Consider the following 15,235-nt stretch of genomic DNA (forward strand, 5'->3'; position numbering starts at 1 on the left):
TTGACTTTCTCTCAGTGTCCTGCCTCCAGAAGCCTGACAACAGTCATTTGGCCACCATCATTGTCAAAAATGACCAGGAGAATTGTATTAAGACGAACTTGTGGATGACTACATTGCCTAGAATTAATCATTGTCCTACTGTTACTGTCATACATATGAGGTGATTGAGGTATTGATTGATTCTGATCGTGTGTGAACTGATCAAATTCATCGTCCATGATTCACCTATAATATTATTCTATTAAGGATAAAACCGTATAAGCAATGTTTCTTTCCTCTCTGATCACTTATATAACTTGTTTTTCACAAATGATTGGTTTCAGAGTATCCTTATCTTATATCAAAGAATTCTCGTTCTGGGATGTTTACCCTATTCAAGGACGCTTACCATGTTTCCCCGGGTTTAGAGGGGCTTGCTGACAACAGGGAAAGGTGTTGCTCAATATGTTTTGTACGCCACTGGTCAGTGTATGAGACACCTGCCTTATCTTCATGGGGAGGGAAAGCACTGCTCAAGGATACTTGTTTAATTATTTTGGGAACTGCACCTAGTCAGTCAGTGTGTGCAGAACTCTTACCCCCATCCTTAGGAGGAGGGGGGACATTGATTATAGAAACTTTCCTATTGAAACTGCAGGCGGCATTGCTCGGACAAAATTGGAAATTTGAAAATGCATTGCCTGGTGGGGGAGGGGAGAGTGAGCCTGGCCAGTTCGTCCCCTGCCCACATGTAATGCCCAAAATTTTGTATAAAGGAAGGGGGAGATCTCAGAGTTGGTTAGAGCTCAGCCGTGGGATAGAGCGCGCATCACCCGGCACTTTCTCGGGACTTACGTGTTGGTCTCCTGCCAGGACTGAAAAGGGCCCCCCAGTCTAAGAGTGAGGGTAGGTGATGATGGCACGTCCGAGTGTGAATAGCTTTGCAGTGTCAATGTGTTCATTCAATCAATTATCACAATAACTATAATATCAATTTACACTTTCTATGTATGCATGTTTCATTGTCACTTTTTATATATATACCTATAATCTGTTATATTTTCAGTTTAATTCTTGCTAATGACATATGTATATAACTATAATTATTAGATATCACTTGTGATACGGGAATATTTTGCATTGTCTTTGATCCAGTGGTTTGGTATTGATTTTAAGGCAAGGTTATTTTGTATTGCTTGAAATAAAAGGTTTTTAGAAGCGAACCTAAGTGTGCCTGTTTGTTCCTTCGAGAGCCCTACTGTATATCCCCCTCACATCATCTTAAAACAGGAATCATAAATTCATTTGTAATGCATGCAAATGTGGAATTAATCAACAGGTTTGGAAGGCCAATTGTATCATTTTCAGTTCAGCCTAGTTGAATCTGCTACATTTAGAAATAAAATACACTTCTTACATAGATGGTGTGTGGCTTGGCAGGTTAGGCTGCTGTGATAGTGATCAGCAGGTAGTGGGTTTGAGTCCTGTGACCAGCAGTGTCATCTCACTGTTAGGTCCATAACCCCCAATGGCTTCATAGAATAGCTAATATAGGCCACTTGAGATAAACACATAAAATGAAAATACAATTATAATTTCTTTTTAAATTGTACTTCAAGTGATTGGTACTTCATAGAACCTCCCTTGTAATTTTGAGAAGATGGGCAAAGATATACTATTTTTAATACAGTACTATCATTTTTGCGGAGCAGACAGGAGAAACAGATGAAAAATCAGGAAATATGGTGAAATCAACATGTTAGACTGCTATGATTGAAGACGGGGAAGGACTGACGATCCAAATGCAGCATAGAGTAACTAAAGGGGACTTTGTCGCAGAAAAGAAAAATATATAACAGGGAGTAAATAAAAGGAGTCAAAATAGGAGGGAGCGAGGATAACTCAGGAGGGTCCAGCACTGACCTAGGAACAGGGAAATGTTGGGTGAACAGTAACAGAAAACAATATAATTAACTACATACAAGCAGGGAGCAACACCGGGGAGCAACACCGGCAAGTAACACCAGGGAGCTACACTAACATGTACAGTACTAACAATGACTGAACTAGAGAACAATACACAGGCAGGAACCTACAGTATGTATATAAGGGTAATGAGGATCAGACAAGGAACTGGTGTCAGTGATATGGAACAAGAGGGGAGGAAATGGAATGGTCAACAGAGAACAGGAGTGACACAGACACATCGTGACATAAACAATGGGAAAAATGATTAAATTCTTTTTTGTTAAAAGACAATATTTGAGAAATGATGCTGCTTATGAGTGTCTGAACAGAGTCTGTGACCAAAAATAAAAACTTTCATATTTTTACAGATTTCTATAAGGCTGGGGTCTGAACTCATATCTGGCACAAAATGTGGTTATTTCTCTGAGCATGTGTGCATGTTTGCATTTGTGTGTGGGGGAGAGATGGGATTAGAGGCTAGTGAAGGCATTTTTTGATGAAGCAGATGAAGATAGATGAAAAGAACAGTCCTGCAGGGAAGTCTTCTGTACATCATAAGCTGTTAGGGTGTTATGAATGGCTAATTGAATAAAATACTGAGGAAGGTTCAATCTGATGCTTTGGTGAGCACAGCCCCTCTCCTGTCAGTTCCTGAGTTACAGTTTGCAGGTTAAATCCTAGACTGAGGAGTAAACATCCTTCCTAAACTCAGCTTAGTGGGTATTGAATCTTTAGTAAGTAATGTGGTAATCCTATATTCATATTCTCTCCTCTGCAGAAACTAATTTATTATTACATGGAATTCTATGAACACTTTCCTCATCATATCTGAGATAGAGTGAAGGTGGGTTTTAATATATTAATAATTTAAGTAACCTACTCAATAGACACACACCATAGTTTAAAGGTTTCCATTAGCCAGTAGCCAAACAAAGCTGTCCTTTCCATGATTGTGTTACATCAACTTTTCTGGCATAGGTGTGCATATACAGTAAAGGTAGAAATGACCATAGTTACCATGCAGGTTAAACACTTGTAACCGTGTAAGACTTGTAAGAACGCTAGACAGTGCACAGACCCCTCAGTGTGCTCAGTGAATCAGTCAGTCAATACACAGAAGAAAAGTTCTGTTTAAAACTGCTGGGATTCATGTCCAGTATTCTTTGAAGCATTTTTCAAGTTTTCAATGAAGTACTGAGCTATTTTTAAAAGCAAGCCCGATGACTGGATAATGCATGCAGCCCAAAATAAATCCCTTTTTCTTCCTATCTTTTATTGACATTGTGTCCGGTACTTAGCATAGTATTGTCAGGATGTGCGCCTGTCCGACTCTGCCCTCCATGTCCTGTTTTTGGCCAGCGTGTGCTGCTGGTCATTCTGTTTTCCCCCTCTCTCGCTTTTAGACCTCAGCCCTCGTGTGTTGTCTTTTTTTCTAGTCTGCTGCATAGCTCGCTGGGTTCAGCATGCGGCTCAGAGGTTGTCACTTCCAGTTGTAGGTTTGAACCTCGTCTCATCTGTTCATCATTGGCGCCTTTTCCTATTTTACAGTTTGCTCCATTTGCTACAGTATGTTTTATTTCTGTAAATTCTGGTCTCTCTGGTGTTTGCTGTTCCTTAGTTTTGTGTTCATTTAGTGTTACCGCTTTGACCTGTTTCCTGGTTGTTCCTGCACCTCCCTTGATTGATTAATTGATTATGAGTTTTTCTGTGTGAATTTAAGTTCCTGCCTTGGTTCATTTCTCCAGTGGGTCGATATGTTAGAATGTGTTCAAGTTACTCTGAGTTGTTGCTGCTGCTGCCCTCTTTTGGGTTTTTCTACTTCTGCTCCCTGTGTTGCTCTTTTCCCCTTGTTATACCTTTTTTATATTTTGGTACCACTTTACAATAAGGTTCCCTTTTGGTAGTAACTCATTAATAAAAAGAAAACTGTTTAAACTTGTTTAAAATGATCTATTATTAATTTACAAAGTGTTACAACCTAATTAATGACCAGATTATAAACCATTCATAAACTCTTTATATGGGTAGCCTTATTGTAAAGTGGCACCAAAATTTCTGCAGTTGCTCTTGTTTCCCCTATTTGCTGTTGATCCCACATGGTCCTTTTGTTTTGTTTTTTATCCAGTGTGTTGTTTCCCCAATAAATCCCTTTGTCTTGGAGCTTTGGAGTGGATTGTAAACTTTTTTCTCCACCTGTGCCATGCTGCACCATGACAAGTATATTCAGGTCGATGGTGTCAAAGATAGGATATTACTGGGTTTTGTAACTGTTTTTTTTCTTATACATACATTTAATTTCAGTTGCATAAGGAAAACAGTGCCAATTATCTTATTTTTGGAAGTGGCTTGGTTATTCAGATGCGCCGCATGCTCAGTGTTGAATGTGCTGTTGAGCTTTGTTTAAAACCTTGGGACCTTTAACTTGATATACAAACACTGTTGTCTTTATTGCATGCTTGCTAAAATAAAGATGCTGAACATTCAACATCTAGAGTACAGATCATTAAAATGAAAGTCATAACCTCCCCCTTCCCTTTCATTTAGCTTTATTCACTTAACAGGCAGTTTTATCCAAAATGACGTATGAGTTAGCCAGTCCCAGGAGCAAGTGAAGTTAAGGGCCTTCTTCAAGGACCCAGTGATGACATCACTTTGACTGCACCAATACCCTTCTGAGCATGGGCATAGAGCCCTAAGCTACAGAAACACACCACCGCATTCTCTTCTTTCCTGAATTTTCTCTATAGAGTTGCAGTTATGGCTCCCCGGAGAGACTGGGTTCCAGTTCACCAGAGGTCCACTAGAAGACAAAGCAATATGAGCACATGGCTTGACTGTCCTACTGCGTCTGTACATAGAGACCTGGTGTGGAGCAGATGGCAATCTTGCATGTTGTCACTCACTCTGACCCAGACAGTATCTCTCTCTCAGACTGCAATGCAGCAGTAGTCTTGTTAAAGAGGAAATTTGAGCAAATCCTACACACCACAAATTGTGTACTTGGCCTGCGATTGTGATGAGACATTATTACTAAAATGCTACTTCAATCAATTTAAATAAATTTTTATATAGTGCCTTTCAGAACACAGGCACCCCAGGGAATTCAACAAGAAGCTTTGACATTCCATTTCTACATTTCTACAACACCAGAAGACGACAGAGGAGAGGAATCAATAACCATAGAAAAAAACACATCTTCAGTGCCTACTGTCACTATTTTGTGTTTTAACAGGGTTTGTGCTAAGCGAGGGGACATTTCTTTAGAATACAATTTGAACAAAAATGTCCTTACAAATCATTCTTTCTTATTGTTATGCAAGAGAGAACATCCATAACTGTATCTTTTCTTTTGTGTTAGGCTAAAATACAAAGTTAAAAATGTAACTTTACAAATGAGTTTTACTTAGAGAGTTTTTTTTTTGCAAAGACAGAAACATAATATTGACTCGGGAGAAGATGAGTTGTCTTACACCATAATTTGTGCAAGATGTACAGCTGTGGGGGCAGCAGGGTGGTGCAGTGGTTAGCACTGTTGCCTCACACCTCTGGGACCCGGTTTCGAGTCTCCGGCTGGGTTATATGTGTGTGGAGTTTGCATGTTCTCCCCATGTTGTCATGGAGTTTCCTCTGGGTTCTCCGGTTTCCCCCTGCAGTCCAAAAACATGCTGAGGCTAATTGGACTTGCTAAATTGCCCGTAGGTGTGCATGTGAGTGTGAATGGTGTGTGATTGTGCCCTGCGATGGGTTGGCCCCCCATCCTGGGTTGTTCCCTGCCTCGTGCCCATTGCTTCCGGGATAGGCTCCAGACCCCCACGACCCAGTAGGATAAGCGGTTTGGAAAGTGGATGGATGGATGGATGGATGGATGTACAGCTGTAAAGTAAAATCCATCCATTACCGACCTCTTATCTAATGTCAGTCCATAGGAAGCTTGTAGCCCGTATCAGGAGGCAGGAAGGTAGCCTATACACATGCTATGGGTGACTTTCAAAGACTCCAATTTGCCTAATTGCATGTCTTTGGACCGTAGGGGAAAATCTGTACAACATGGGCAGAAGAGGGGAGCTTCACACACTGTGGGGGTGAGATTCAAAGCCTCAGCCCTGGAGATATGAGGCTACAGTCCTTCTGACTACATTCTCCTGCTACTCAATACAGAATATATTCATACAAATTAAATTTGTGTTGTGTAAGTTGTATCTTAAGGCACGTTTCAGAAAAAACGAGCATCCCCTTGCAGTCTGTTCATTATGGCACATGTCGATTTAAGAGAAAATTCAATTATAATCAGCAGGGCGGCGTGCATGATCACTAAGAGCCTTTAATTAAGTTCTTATTATTCTCTTCAGGGATACCATTGTCTCAGCAAGGTGGCGTTCCTTTCAGTGTGCCTCAAAATGCCATCGCTGGAATTCCATTTGCATTACTATTTTTGATGAAGTCTGAAACACAGAGATTGGTAGCTGTCCCGGAGCAACATGATTCGACAGGCCGCTTGAATGCACACACTACAGCCATTTACGACTTTTGACATCACATTGCAGGGAAACATAAATGGATGCAAGATGTTCATGTTAATCGCTTGCAAAAATGCTTGGCGAAAAACAGCCTGAGCAGGCCTGACTTTGTATTATTGCAAAAAAGGCAGAATACTGAATGTTTTAAATGCATTCAGGGAAGAATTTCTCACTTGAATCTGAATATAAATGCAAGGCAGGAGGCAGCTTCGCATTTTCAGTGTGGAAATGAAGAAACGCAGTCGATTGTGCTGTTGGAGATACTGCTGATAAGCATTCCATCGACCTTCAGCGGCTTAATTGGCTCTAACATTATACGAAAAAGTCTATACGCCTGTTATCCTTTTTATCACTATGTAAGCAGACCTGGACATTCATCAGAAATGTGCCTGAGCAGGATTTTAAGTTCTCCTCCTCTTCTATGCAGTAAGTCTTAAAAGTGTTTTTTGGGGGGCAGGACCATTTCATCCTGGCACCACCCTCTCCAAAAGAGCTTCAGCAGTTAAAACAACCTCTAAGTTTGTAGCCACCAGTGTATTAAAAACACCCTATCGAATTGTACATTTTGCTGAATTGTACACAACTGCTCAACTCTTGTCCAGAGCTGGAAAAATATCATATGGGATAAAGCTAAAAAAAAAATACATTAAAAGCCGTCATGAGAGATGACACAGCACCTATTCTACCAGTATTAAAACGTTTTAGTAATGGAGAAAATATGTGGATTATCTGTGTCAAAAGCTATTTTGAGGGCTTTGCAAACAGGTATGAAACTACTCGAGAAGAGTTCATCTCCATAGACATCAAGGTCGAAATGTACAATTTGCAGTAAATGTTGGACCTTGATACCCCCACCTCCAGCTATTTCTGAAGGAAACATTTCAATTCCTCGAGAGAGACAAACTGTCATCTATCTTCTTTGTTTGGGAATGAGGAAATGAAACTTTGAATAAAACAGGCAGCATTGTATCATCACATCCATTTCCTTCCACTTTGTCTTCTGTTTGCCTTGTCTAATATGGACAGAGACTGCCGAACGTCCTGAGAAGCCCCCACAGACATCAAAGTGTGCACGGAATGACAATGAGGCCAGACTCCACTGTTCTGTCTGTTTTTCACCCCATTTATAATTTTTCCCATCATGCATGTGTCAGTTACAATAAAGTACACATTTTATTTCCTTTTCTATATTCGTGTCATGGGTAGCTGCTGTAGGCCTGTAATATCTGCATATCTCACCCTGGAAGGCCAACAGTGTCATCAGCTGTGAGGCTAACATTAGGGGACAGCCCTGTGCCTGGACACAGGACATCAGGGCACCATCTGCCATCAGGAGTAGGGGACAATGACAATCACATGTGACGATGGGTGAGATCAGCGGCAGTCAGATGATGGAATCGGTACTGAAAGGTGAAAGAGCCTCCTGGCCGTTTACTCATCACCCAGCATTCATCGGAGTAATTAAGAGTCTGCTTGCCCATAACTCAATACTCACGCAATGTGAGCACCACAGAAAGGCTGTGAAGGTGTACAAAGAAGAAGCTGAGCCCTATTATCGCATGTCAAGGCGTTTTTAAATCCCAGATCCACCCTTTATGACAACTTGGTCATTTTATTTATTTCCTTCAGCGTAGAAGCCTTTTTAGGTTTTTATATGCCATCACTTGTATGTTGTTTTGGACATTTGACGTCTGCCAAATATGGGACACATACTGTAGACGTGAACATGTAGAGAGGGAGGAGAGACTGGGGGCAGCCATGTTGTTTTGGACATTTTCTCAGTGTCATTAAAGAAAAATGAAACCCATAGCAAGAGTTCCAAAAAACTCATAGACATACCAAAGCTTGCTAGCTACCTGCCATAAGTGTGTGTGGTTGTTTTCATGACCACATCCACCTCCACATGAGTTCAAAGCATAATCACCTACTTTTGTATAATGTACAGTTACTCTATTTCAGTTCTGTCTAGTTCAGGGGACAGCAACTTGTGGCTGCGTCTCTTCTCATAATGATAGGCGAATTCAAATTTTCATGTCTTAGCATATTATAATAATGCTTTCTTAAAAATAAATAATTTATTTATGGGTTAATATTATTTTTCATTCAGATATTTCTTTAGCTATATGTGAATGAGGCAGTCCATCGCACGCTTCTGTTACGTCTTAAATGCGTAATTTATCTTCCTCAAAGTCATTTGCTAAAATGAGATTACCTCTCTGGTTAAATGGTATGTTTTCAGTGGTTTCTTAAGCACCTAAGATTGGATGTACGCTTCAGCGTTTATTGGGATTCCTAATTCTTTCATACTTTTTGTAGTAAATCGTCACCACGTCTTACCAGGTCCTTGTAAAAATGATTATATTTTCTCCGATTTATATATTATAGCCAGCTGAGTTCAGAGTGGCGAGTACATTTTGCACTGCTCGGTCAGCACAGTTACAGTACTGAAGCGGTGAGCGAAGAGCAGACGACTACAGAGCCAAACGAAAGGAGGGATGAGGGTGAAGACTATCGCTACAGAACTAATCAGTGTTGTACTGTTAGTCGCCCTTGCACTGTTACACGTTCGAGTGATTTAAACCTGAGAAGCCTCTGCTCCCCCCAAAGTAGTTTTTTTATATAATAATTTTTGTAAGTAGTTAAACTTTTATTTTTGTAATAAATGCATATATACACATATCATATAAAAAAATCGTATCTCAATCCCCTTTCTTTACCCATTGTGGCTCTTTGTAAATCTTGGGTCAGACATTTAGGAGAAAATGGCTCTTTGCTATAAAAAGGTTGCTGATCTCTGGTCTAGTTAATGTCACATTGTTCAGTTTTGTTCAAGTTTGTTTATCGGTTTGGCTCTGTGATTGAGACTGGTTTGATCGTTCCTAGTCATACCTTTGATTTGTTACCTGGTTTCTGGTCTAGTTCTTTGTTCTTTGAGTCTTTGTTCCTCATAACTAATCATCTGAACTTGAGTCGCTCAACCCTGTTATTAGCGATACGCATTGTAACTCAGAGATACCTCACAGTTAGTGGTCCCTATACTACCAGCACCCGGAGGCACACGAACTGGAAAGTAGAGCACAGTGAGGCTGAAAGCTGGCCTGCTGGCTATCTGTGACCATCCATTGTGTTCAGGTCCAGGATACTAAAGTCAGATTTTCTGTAACTGTGTCCCATTATCAAGATATTAATCAAAACATACAGGTCTGTACAACATGTTACATTTAATATTATGCATAACATCCACAGCTAAAGTCGCTGTAATGCTTGGTGTGAGGATATCTTTTGACTCAGTTCATGGAATACTGACCATCAATTCTCTCCTTAAATTAAAAATATTTGGGGACCCACAGGGACTTTCTTTGTGAAAAATAGTTAAGCCCTTAGCACTGATAATGACTGCTCAGCATTCTCCATTTCCTGCTGAGGGGTCTAAATGTCACATTCATTAGAGGACTTTCAAATGCCCACAGAGGCAGCCCGCATTAATAGAGTCACAGGCGACCTCTTGTGCCATGTTTTAAATGCACAGCGAGTGGCTGGCTTCCCCCGTTGACAGTGACAATGATAGTGCCCTTTCATCAAATAAGCCAACAAGTAACCCAACCACAGGAGCTTTTAACACACTCCCTCAGGGTAAAGGCACAACACAGGTGATGCCGCTAAATTCTTTCACTGGCAGCTCACTGGATGAACGGTGTTTATTAACAGAACTGAAAACATTAGGTGCGTTCGACTTCATGAAGCCACTTACAGCGCTGGCTTAAAGCAATGCATTCTGGTCCTGACGCAATGCATCAGGGTTAGATTTCTTTGTCCAACTTCACCCGGTGCCGCAAAATGTCACCACGTGTCACATGTCACATGCTACAAAAACCTTGCAAGAGCAAGACGACTTAAAACAGATCGTGCAGCACCTCTCAGCCGGCTGCACAAACTGGAATCGCCTCCATGATGACACAACTTTGCCCTTATTGGCTGAAAATTTTAGTCATATTCATGTTTGTATCCCCGACATGAAAGACTCCGACAGATGGGTGCAGACCCTGACATTGATATTGTATCTTATTGTTATCTAGCTGAAAGCCAGTGATAGTATCTGAAGAACTTGTTACATACTGTACAGGGCCACACACTGACTGTGGGCGGGGGATTTAAACTCATTACAAAATGCACAGAGGAATGATACACATTCCAGTTCAAACTGAAGTGTATCCATCCATCCATCCATCCATCCATTTTCTTAACCTGCTCGTTGAAACGAAAGTGTAACTATGTTTAAGTTATTTAGGGGGCAGTGTGTGGCTTAGTAGGCTAAGCTTCTGGGCCTGTAACCTTGACCTTAACTGAACAGTCTATGGACCCTTGAGCAAGGCCCTTAACCCCCAGCTCTAGAGGTGCTGCACTCTAGTGACCCACCCCCTTCCCCCCAAAGCTTGCTCACACCTCCACATGCGTCTCATGGAGATTAAGATGGGGCAAAGCGAAAAGAAACTTTCCCCATAAAGATTAATATAGTATCACTGTCCCATTTAGCGGTTTTGTTTATCCAAAACAATGTTTAGGGGCCACCAGCTGGGGCTTAAGGGCTTTGCTCAAGCAAAATCGTACTGATAGAACTAGTGACCTTGTGATTACAGGCACAGCATCCATACCTGCTGAGACACACATAAACAAGACATTACATAATCCAGAGATATTCTAAACACTGTTTCCTCTAACTTAGTAGTAGTGACTCTTACAGCGTTATCCCCTGCAAAACAGTGGAGTTGTATCTTGCAAAGTCTTTTTTCCCTGAAAAGATAATATTTGATATGCAAAGACATTCTGGAAGAGACATTCTGCTCCTTTAGCACCTTCTCAAGACTATCAGAAGCACCGCCAAGTTTAGTATGTAATGTTGTTTCTATTGGCAAGAGGATACCGATGAGGTGGTCGGAGTAATACCCCAGCCAAGTACATTGTTGCTTGATGATGACATTACTGTTGATGGCTAACATACAGTACAGCCCTCCCCAGGTAGAAACATACCAGCCAAGATCCACGAAAATGCCACACTGGTCACAACAGAAACTGTCACTTCTGATTTCTCTAAATTTCATAATTTCTGGACTACATCATGAAAGATATCCAAAAATGTTAAAAATTGTACGTTATGCTAAGGGGAGCACAACACATCCAAACATTAAGAACATCCTTATTAGTGACAGTATTAGTCTATAATGCATTAAATATTGTACCAGGTATATCGATATGATAAGGATAAATGTGGAACATTGGTAATAGATGCTCACCACCTGAAACACATGAAATGAAGCATGACCTAGTGGATCAGATGCATTTTTCATTGAGAACCACTCCTCCCCCTTCTTAGTTGTGGCAAACACCATTTGGTGAGTTGCATATTAACATTACATAACATGATAAGTTCTATTACATAACATGATACTCCATGTACTCCATGTAGGGAGCAGAAATATAAAGTACAGGTATTTTATGGGTCCCACTGAAATAAAGGTAGCTGATCATGAAAAAGACCTTGGTGTGTATGTTGATGCTTCCATGTCCCATTCTCACCAGTGTGGGGAAGCAATAAAAAAGCCCAATAGGATGTTGGGGTATATCTCCAGGTGTGTGGAGTACAAGTCAAGGGAGGTAATGCTAAGATTATACAATTCCTTGGTGAGACCTCACCTAGAATATTGTGTGCAGGTTTGGTCACCATATCTTAAAAAGGACATTGTGGCCTTAGAAAAGGTGCAGCGTAGGGCCACAAAAATGATTCCTGGTCTTAGAGGAATGTCATACGAGGAACGGTTACTTGAGCTAAATCTGTTCAGTCTCAAGCAAAGGAGACTGAGGGGGGACATGATCCAAGTATATAAGATTCTAACAGGTTTGGATGCTGTTCAACCAAATAGTTACTTCAGCATTAGTTCAAATAGACGAACTCGTGGCCATAGGTGGAAATTAGCGGGAGAACATTTCAAACTGGATTTAAGGAAGCACTTCTTTACACAGCGCGTAGTCAGAGTATGGAATAGTCTTCCTGATAATGTAGTGCAAGCTGAATCCTTGGGTTCCTTTAAATCAGAGCTAGATAAGATTTTAACGACTCTGAGCTATTAGTTTAGTTCTCCCCAAGCGAGCTTGATGGGCCGAATGGCCTCCTCTCGTTTGTATAGTTCTTATGTTCTTATGATAGGTTCATGCTTGTAGATGTTTACCACATTAGTGGTACAAGTCTTTTTCCTCATAGTGCCAGGTTTGAAAAAACAAGATAAATATGGAGATAATTTATTCAAAGTTTCTACGATAGTGTCAGGGTGCATGGTTGCGGACGGGCAGGCTGGCAGGAAGGAGGCAGGGAAGGACGAAGCAGGGAGGCAAAAAGTCGGGGCAAACGGGGATTTATTAAGGGGGAAGACGGCTACGGGAAGGGCAGGACGGAATAACAGCACTGACATCGACTAACATCACATAACTGACAAACATCAATGACGGACAAAAACCAGGGCAAGACGTGGACTGATATAGAACAGACAAGTCAAAATAACTAGGAACTGCTGGGCACAATTAGGGAAGCACACGTGGATAATCAGGGGGGCGTGGCACACACGAGGATCGTACGAGCTGGGCATGACAGATAGGACCCAGAAGTTTTATTTTGTAATAAACATATAAAAAAAAATACATAATCTATTAACACACAGCTGCATGATATATTGTATGTATGCACTATAATGATTTGTTGGCACTGTTTTGTGTGTGTTGACGAAACCCTAGGCAAGACTGTCAACGTATTTGACACACTCTACTGGTATATAATAACCATTTCTTTTTGGATATATTTTGTTTCAGGTAATTTCACCAGCTGCTTTTGTTTTATAAATATTGCAAGTGTTACTTGCAGAAATTTCACTTAAAGTAATACCATGTAGAACTAATTAGCACCTTACCCATACCAAACAATCATTTCCTTTAAATAAGAAGCCTCTTTCACTTGATTGAAGGCTCTCAGATTTGTTCAGCAAAGCTAATCAGTGACAGCCTCGGCTAATTATGCCAAACACCTGTTCTTTACCAGAAAATACCAAGACGATCTGGCTGCAGAACACTGGGCCACATCCACTAGGAGGATTTCCACTGTGGGGCCGGAAATCACATGATTTCCACAACAGCGCTGGATATGATGTCAGTGTAACATTGGGAAATTACTTAAATAATCTCTTTTAAAATACACATTTTCTTTTCTGGTGATAGTCATTAATAATCATTTTAAATGTATGAGGATGGATGCTAATACACTATTTTTAATAGCTGTTTTGGTGTGAAATTCTCACTTTTATCTAGCTTATGATATTATGAGAAAGAGTCGTCTTCAGAATTTTAATGGAAATAAGATGCCATCCAGTGGTAGATTAACGTGTTCATGGGTGTCTAGGTCGTAATTTCCGTAGACCTGTCTACTGCCCCTACTTCCCAGAATGACAAAATAAATTACCTTTAAAAGTAATAAATATTAGCCATCCATCCATTTTCCAAACCACTTATCCTACTGGGTCGCGGGGGGTCCGGAGCCTATACCGGAAGCAATGGTCATGAGGCAGGGACCAACCTAGGATGGGGGGCCAGCCCATCGCAAGGCACACTCACACACCATTCACTCACACATGCACTCCTATGGGCAATTTAGCAACTCCAATTAGCCTCAGCATGTTTTTGGACTGTGGGGGGAAACCGGAGTACCCAGAGGAAACCCCACAACGACATGGGGAGAACATGCAAACTCCACACACATGTGACCCAGGCGGAGACTCGAAACCGGGTCCCAGAGATGTGAAGCAACAGTACTAACCACTGCACCACCCTGCCGCCCCCACAGCTGTACATCTTACACAAATTATAGTGTAAGAAAACTCATCTTCTCCCGAGTCAATATTATGTTTCTGTCTTTGCAAACAAACTCTCTAAGTAAAACTCATTTGTAAAATTACATTTTTAACTTTGTCCCAGGTCCCAGAGATGTGAGGCTAATACATATTAGTAACTGTAAAATACTTTTAATAAAGAGAATCACATCAGAAGAACAACAAAGCGGCAAGCTTACACTTTCACATCAGTCATATGAAGGAAACAGAAAGAGCGTAACAGAGACCTCACTGAATAAAGGCATTACAATAGCAGTAACCATAAACATGACATTCTGATCCGGCGTGTGTCAACACAATGTGCACCCAGGCCACATTTATCATACACTGCATAAACCACAGATAAACCTCCATAAACCTCTGTACAGAGAGGGCAAATTCCAAAAGAATACAGAACTTCTTACTATAAGAATGTCTTCCTCCTTGCTTTCCTGGTAGAAAACTCGTTGATTAGGCTCATAATATCCATTTTACACAGGAAACAGACTATGCATACCAGAAAATAGACAATAGTATAAAGAACACCAAAAAAAAAAAGAAATTTAGAATTGGTTTCCCCATTCAGTTTTAACCAATCACCAACTCACAAACAAATATACTCTGGGCCCCAAGACTGCAGCCTAGGCAAACCAGTTTATTAATCAGCCGCTGGTGCTATCTATCCATATGCTCAGCCTACTGAATTCGCTTCAGTAGTGTCATATCCAGGTCAGATGTGGAGGTCATGTGATTCCTATCTCCACAGTAGAGGTCGCTCAGTGTTCTGCAGCCAGACTCTTTGAAACACCCACTCTACCTCTTACCTGCTTATATTTGCTCACTATGCTATCAAACATTGATCCA

The 15,235-nt window shown here is 40.9% G+C and overlaps 1 long non-coding RNA gene across 1 annotated transcript in view; it reads left to right on the plus strand.

Annotated features, from left to right (window-relative positions):
* Positions 1 to 439: 439 nt before the first annotated feature.
* LOC125721209 (uncharacterized) overlaps positions 440 to 15,235 on the plus strand; it is a 47,266-nt gene continuing 32,470 nt past the window's right edge. The window contains exon 1 of the long non-coding RNA XR_007385723.1: positions 440 to 885. This is a non-coding gene — a long non-coding RNA (uncharacterized LOC125721209). The remainder of the gene's footprint in view (positions 886 to 15,235) is intronic.

Source organism: Brienomyrus brachyistius, unplaced genomic scaffold, assembly GCF_023856365.1.
Source record: "Brienomyrus brachyistius isolate T26 unplaced genomic scaffold, BBRACH_0.4 scaffold32, whole genome shotgun sequence".
Classification (NCBI taxonomy): Eukaryota; Metazoa; Chordata; class Actinopteri; order Osteoglossiformes; family Mormyridae; genus Brienomyrus; species Brienomyrus brachyistius.